General features: G+C 35.4%; 1 protein-coding gene across 20 annotated transcripts in view; it reads left to right on the forward strand.

Moving 5' to 3' along the window:
- The window catches only part of afdn.S (afadin, adherens junction formation factorS homeolog), a 91,551-nt gene extending 91,237 nt beyond the window's left edge, over positions 1 to 314 (forward strand). For all 20 annotated transcript variants that reach the window (XM_041564467.1, XM_041564470.1, XM_041564469.1 and 17 more), the window contains one exon: positions 1 to 314. This exon is cut by the window's left edge and continues 551 nt beyond it. The gene's annotated coding sequence lies outside the window, so the exon portion shown is untranslated.
- Positions 315 to 7,566: the final 7,252 nt, after the last annotated feature.

The raw sequence follows: 7,566 nt of genomic DNA on the forward strand, positions 1-7,566 counted from the left end.
ACTGGCTAGCTGCATTATCCTTATTATAAAATGCATCTATTTGATTGCACATTATAATGTGCACTGCCTTTTTACTGTGTGTGAGTATGAGCGTGTGCGCTTGGGTGCGAGTGTGCGTTCCATGTCTGTAAAATAACATTTTTGAGTACCTCTTTACCAAACTTGATACATTACTGAAGAAGAGCGGGAGAAGCTTTATGGTTTCTGTTGCACAATGCTATAATATATAAATTGGTTCTCCACATACATATTAAGTATTATGGTTTTGTAATAGAAAAATAGAAATTTTATAAATAAAGTATCTTTTCTGCAAATTGAAACTCTTTCTTGAAAGCAATTTAGTTTCTCGACTTTTCCATATAGGAGAGGAAGGTATGTACAGCCACATCCAATACAAAATTTGGGATAATGCCATAGCCAAGTCAATGGTTTCACCTGATCCAATGGGTTGCTTGCAGTGTTCAGAAAACATGGTCCACAGACACAAGGGAAATCTTGAATTGACCGCTGCCTTGAGAATGTCTTATTTTATGGGTCCCCTTATCATGTTGTGCCCACATGCATAACTGACTTGTGGTAGTGAATCAAATACTGTCTTTGTGAACACATGTACTTGCATATACACTGAATTACTTAGACAGGGGCTACATTTTTACTAAGCATTAGGAGTGCACCCACAACCCCCCTTTTTTGTATTTAACATCTTTTTCAGTAAGAAGTTTTATTACATTCACTGAGCACTGGCGCCAACTATAAAATTCGCAAACCTTCTTCCCCTGTTGGAAGTGTTCGCTAAACAGTTTCCGGGTTCGCAAAAGCTATATTAAATTTGCAAAAAGGCAAATTTGTTCACACAGAGGCATAACTTTTCGTATTGCGAATATTTTTTCCGTTACCGACTTTTATTACATTCCCCCATTTGTGTCTTATGATGCCAGAAGTGGTACCATTTGCAAACAAATGGACTAACTAAACTTGTGTTAATTTGTCTGCCATTTATAGAGGTAGCTTCTAATTTGCACTCGCATAACTCGCATATTAATCTTGTAGAATGTGCTAGGCTCATGTAAGCCACTTGGGTAAACACTATAATCAGTGTTAAAGGGGGTTGTTCACCTTTGAAATAATTTCTAGTATGATGTAGAGAGGGATATTCTGCGACCATTTGCAATTTGTTTGAACTGTTTATTTGTAGCTTATTCTCCAGTTTGGCATTTCAGCAATCTGGTTGGAGTATTCATTTAATTCATGGGGTCTGTGACCCCCATATGAAAAGAGAGAGTCAGAAGAGGAAAACAAATAATTACAAAAACTAAAAAGAGTACAAAAAAAATGAAGGCCAGTTGAAAGGTTGCTAAGAATTAGCCATTCTATATCCAACTAGAAATTAACTTAAAGGTGAGCCATCTCTTTCAAAAAACTGCCTTTATCCTCTATCATGCAAAGCTACTCCTTTACTTGTATATTGGGTCATTCATTGCTTTTTTCGCAGGTTGGTGGCGACAGGTCAGACAGTTCTCAATAATGTATATATGTGATACACCGGTGTATGGAGCTGCAATAAGAAAGACGCTACAATTATTAGATTTGTGTACTTGTAGGATAATTTAACTTTAAAAGCACCATTGTGTTATTTTTCTAACAACAATAAAAACTTTATAACAGTTTTGTTTGCCAAAGTCTACTATCAGATGCCTCTGGTTACGGTATATATATTGTAAGGATCGTGTTGGGATGCCCCGCAGAAATGGATCACCCAAAAACCAACGGTTTACCTTTTACTTTGAACATAGCACTGTATGTAACCCATAACAACCAACAAGATATTTACTTTAAAGCAGGTGACCAGTAAATGATCCATTCTGATTGGTTGCTGTAGGTGATTAGACCTAACTTTGCACCTTTTATTACATAACTCTTTTTAGTACTGCAGATGAGAAATGCACCATCAGAAATATGTTTTTGTCCTCCGTTATTAAAGTGATACTGACACTAAAAATTTCCTTTTCGAAAAATAAACTCACATTAAAAGTTACCTATAGGTCGTTGATCGTTTTTCGCTGATAGTTCTGCTTTTTTAAGTAATTGCTACTTGAAGTTCCTAAACCTGACTGTTTTATCAACCTGACTGTCCTTTCTTAACATGTCAGAGTTTCTAATGCTGCACATATATGGCAGCCCCCTCATAGAGGAACATGGGGGTAAGAAAGGTAATGTAAAAGCATCAGGCAAATACTTTTATAGCAACATTATAAATAGCATTCAAAGATAATGTTATTATAGATATAAAAAAAGGTTATTTTCTGGTATCAGGATTTCTTTAAGATGAGTTATTTATGAAAAGGGCTTATCATGCAAATAACTTTAATCAAGATTAATAAACCTTTGTAGTAACTCTGTGTAGTGATACCAGAGTGGCACCTACCAACATAGCAGATAAGACTACACAGGTTGTTTAGTTTTATATAGAAATATCAACCTAGATCCATTCCACCACCCACCTGCCTTTTTTTTAAAGGTGAAAGCTTGTGAGGAGATACTGAGGTAATTCTGGTATAGTACCAGATAGCACTACACAATACATTTTAAAGGGTGACTCCACACAAACATGTTAAGCTTATTGAAAAGTAAACAATTTCAAGCAACTTTGCAATATACATCAATTTAAATATGCAGATTTTTTTATGGTTTCTGATAGTTCCCTAAGCCTAGCCCCCTGGTGATCTGTCTGACTTCTTTTACTTTGTATCAGCAGGAAGCTGTCCTTAGACTGCATCCTTGAAACCACATAATTCCCTGCACATGTGATTTCAATAATGAACAGAACATCCCAGTGCAATGCATTGTGGGTTATGTAGTTCCTGCATGCTGTCTGTAAGCTGTGGAGAAGTTGTTTCAATTTGTAACATCAGTGTTTAGTCCCTCCTTCCCTGCCAGGATTTCAAATGATGCAGAAAGAGAAGAACTGTTAACCAGCTGGATTTCAGCATAGAAAATGGCATTTATTCATACTTTTTGAAGAAACAGGTAACTGTGATGGGTATATTAGGGGTTTCAGTGTTATGTGGGCCTCTTTATCAAATTTTGGTTTGGTTTGGTCTCAGTCATTTGCATTGTAGCTGTGACTTCAAACCTTTACAGTTGCAGTGAACCAGCAACATCTATCTTGTAGAACTTTCTTCACAGTTATGAAACATGTACAGTCTTCTTGTACGTGATAACATGAAGCCATTAGCACTGAGGTCAATGTGAAACCAGCATCCTCTTTTCTTTTGTCTCTCTGATGTATGCAAGCAGTCTTGTAACACGCAACCCCTGCCCACACTTGCTTTTTATAAGGGTCTCTGGTCTACCCTACTGTGTTTGAAATATTTTATTTGGTTTTCACAATAAACCATAAAAATCAATATGATAACAAATAGTATGCAGAATAAGATTAATACAATGACATATTATACAGTATGTATAACATACAATGAAGTAATATGTAAAATAAAATAGAAACTAACAAGAACTATCACTAACTAAGCCAGTGGACGCATAGAAATTCTTAAAAGAAAAAGCCCATTGTCTTGGGAATATCAGATAACTCCCCCCCCCCCCAACGAACATTTTACAATTGAATAAACTGAGATACTTGACTTCTGGTATTGGAGTCACAGAACTCAAAATAAGGAGACCATATAAGTCTAAATGATTCTTTGGAATTATTTCCTTTAGTTTTTACTAATAAAGCTTCCTGCCAACTAAGCTGGTTCATATAAGCCATTGTGTCTGTCTATGAGGGAGACTCATTTTGTAGCCAACAGTTAAATAAAGCCTTTCTGGAGGCAGCCAAAAATAAAATTGTCAATATTTTATTTTCTTGGGACCTAAATTCTATATTAAAAATTGAAGAGAGCCTACCATCATCTAGAAGCAACAAAGCAAAACCTGGAGATAATTTAATTTTTATTTTCAGATTAATGTTTAGAAAACTGGTAACTTCCCTCCAAAATATACTGATCTTTGGACAAGTCCATAGATAGTGAAAAAGGGACACATTATACTCATCACACTTGGGACAGTATGATACAGGACTAGAAAAGATACCTTTAGAAAAAATTTTCCCATAGCCTAAGTGAACTAACTTAAAATGTTCTGGTCTACCCTAGACTCACCAACTGTTTTCCTTCCTGGGTACAGATATGCTGGGGTCACTGCCACATGTACATTCTTGGTGGGGGCTAACCTAAATGCCTTTAACCGCTGAGGTTAGCTATTGGGTCCAACTTGCCACTAGTTTGTCAGACAGGCCAACTTGCACCTACAAGGCCATGCCAGAAGAAGGACCTTGCTTTGTGGTATGACCATCCAAGACAATCCTCCCAGAACCTTCCAGAAGATTGGTAACCAGACCCAACTTTAGGAGTTGTTCTAGTGACAAACCGCTAAAATGCATATACCCCTGTTACATGTGGGAAGTGCTCATACAGGCATACAGGAACAGTCTCTAAGTTACATGATGCTAAAATCAACAATAACAGTGGGGAAATATGTGTATTTTGCTGCCCACAAAGGTTCCCCTCCAAATCCTAAAATCAAAGATGTTGGAATGAGGGTATAACTGAAACAAAAAGAAAATTGTGTTCAGGTTATATGTATGTATGTATAATGAATAAAGTACACCCTATTGTAAAATATAAGGATATTATAAGTCAAAGAGGAGTTCCATGATCATTTATACAGGTCATGGAACTCCGAGGTTACTTCTTTTTTTTTTTTTTTTGTTTTCAATAATTTTATTGAGTTTTCCATAAACACAATAGAATATATTACGCAGATTGAGTATGTCAAGATAACAAAAGAAAAGAATATACAATGCTGTACAACATGCCAAAGATACAAACACATATCTATAAATTTATACTCAAAAGCACACATTCCAAAGGAAAATAATTAACATAGTAAATAAAATAATGAAGTAAAGAAACAATAATAAACCAAACTTCACTCAGTGGATTTACTAATTAATGTAAAAAGAATTATCAACAAAAATGGCAGTATCAAGTATCCAAAATATGCATGAACTGATAAAGCCACCTTACATTTCAATATATTTAGATTTGTAATAGTTCTAAGACTTTAGTTTCTTGACCAGGATCGATTAGTTTGAAAAAAAGAGACCAGTCATCCATGAATTTGCGCTTTAAATGTGGTTCAGCTGTTTTTGCCCATATAGCTTCTTGCCAACACAAATTATTTATCTGTGATAAAATATCTTTCATGGAGGGGGGAGATTCTAAAAGCCAATATAAGAATAAAGTTTTTTTCGTAGCAGCAACAAAACGAAGGATTAAGTTGGCTAACATTTTAACATTGGCATTGCATTGATTTATCTTAGAGAAAGAAGGTGAGCCAATATTTAAGAGGACATAAGCTGGAGAGAAATTAAAGCATATTTTCAACTTTGAACTAATGAAGTCTTTTAGTCTTTGCCAGACCAACTTAATCCGTGGACAACCCCAAAAGTAATGGAACAGGTCTACATTCTCATGCTTACATTTTGGGCAAAATGAGACATGACCCAATCCCTTACTTTTGCGAAAAAGCTTCCCGTATCCCAGGTGGATCAGTTTGAAATGCTGGACTCTCCAGTCCTCTGAGGTAAAATACTTGTTAAATTTTGTAATAGAAGAGGACAATTGGGAAGGGGTAATTTCACAATGCAAATAATTTGTCCATTTTAAAGCTGCATCTTTAAGAGGGTGCATTATTCTAAAAGGGGGACACCAAAGTTTCCATGTTATATAATCTATATTTAAGATCCCCCAGTTATCTTCTATTTTAGCTAGCTCCTCAGCTAACCAATGTTTCTGAATAGCATAGAGGTTTTTGTTGGCAACTGAAAGAAAAGCGCTTTTTACAATAATATAGAGAAAGTGATCTCCTATCTTCAAACCAAGTTGTCTTTTTAAAACTGCCCAAGAAAGAAGTTTCCCATTAGTAGGATCCACAAAGTCTCTAATCATAAGAGGATGGCGTTTTTTAGAGAGGGAAAGTAAGGAGTAGTATCCGGGTTGTGAGTTTTTCCAAAGGCGATGAATTGGCATGAAAGGAGTCTGCATATGATTAAAATTGTGACTGGAGAATAGCAATTTCCATGTAAAAATTGAGTCCCTAAATAGAGGGTTTACTTTACATTCAAAAGGAACATCCTTCCATTTCAAATGGAGGATATTTAAAATGTGGGAGGTGGATGTGGGAAAAAGTTCAAGAGCAGGATTTGTAAATTTGTCTCCTTTAAACGTCCACTCAATAAGGTATCTAGTAATTGCAGCTAAGTTAAAGATTCTGAAATTAGGTAACTTTAGGCCACCTAAAGCATAGGGGCCTCGCAATTTGGATAGGGCAATTTTAGGTTTCTTACCACTCCATATAAAACTATTCAGTACTGAATCCAGTTTCTTAATGTCATTATGTTTAATTAAAATTGGCAAGTTTGTTAATGGATAAATTAATTTGGGAAATATCAACATCTTGAATAAAGCTATCTTTCCTTTTAGATTTAGAGGGGTATTATTCCATTTATGGCAAAGAGATAATACTTTATTTATGGCAGGCGTAATGTTTAGTGAATAAAGGTTCCTCAAGTCTTTGGGAAAAATTAGCCCCAAGTATTTAAGCTGTGATTTTGGAAAGTCAAGTCTCAGGTTCTTCAATAAGGCACTAGATAAAGTAGCATTGATGTTCATAATCTCAGTTTTATGAATGTTAATTTTGTAACCTGAAAAAGTGCCAAATTTATGTAACAAGTTAAAGATATCAGGGAGTGAATTGTTAGCATTCTGAACAACTAATAATAAATCATCCGCAAATGCTAAGGTTTTAACATAACATTTATTGATTTTAACACCTTGAAATACTTCCAGATTATCTAGTGCTCTGATCAAGGGCTCTAATGAAAGATTAAAGAGGAGTGGAGATAGAGGGCATCCCTGTCTGGTCCCTCTAAAGATTTTAAATGGGGGGGATTTCACACCAGCAATTAGTAATTGAGCCATTGGAGAGGAATATAAGGATTTGACAAAACTGTTGAAGGGGCCAACAATACCAAAATGGTCCAGACAACTGAAAAGATGTTCCCATACTACATTATCAAAAGCTTTTTCAGCATCAAGACTAATCACTGTACAAGGAGTTTTATGTCTAATGGCAAAAGCAATGGTACTCAAAAGGGCTCTAATATTTTTAATACCAGAGCGCCCTTTAATAAACCCATTTTGTGCTGAAGAGATAATTGAGGGTAAAATCAAAGCCAGTCTATCAGCTAATATTTTTGAAAGTATTTTAATGTCCTGGTTTAACAGTGAGATGGGCCTATATGATGATGGGAGAGAGGGATCTTTGCCCTCTTTGGGTATTATAATCAAGCTAGACAGAGAACTGGTTGGGAGTATACTTTTATTTAATAAAATATCATTAAACAAATTGGTAATGAATGGGCAAATTTTTTCTTTTAAGATCTTATAAAAAGTTGGGGGAAGACCATCTGGACCACTAGCTTTTTTCTTTTTCAGGTTGTTA

The sequence above is a fragment of the Xenopus laevis genome, chromosome 5S (genome assembly GCF_017654675.1).
Source record: "Xenopus laevis strain J_2021 chromosome 5S, Xenopus_laevis_v10.1, whole genome shotgun sequence".
In the NCBI taxonomy this organism is placed as follows: domain Eukaryota; kingdom Metazoa; phylum Chordata; class Amphibia; order Anura; family Pipidae; genus Xenopus; species Xenopus laevis.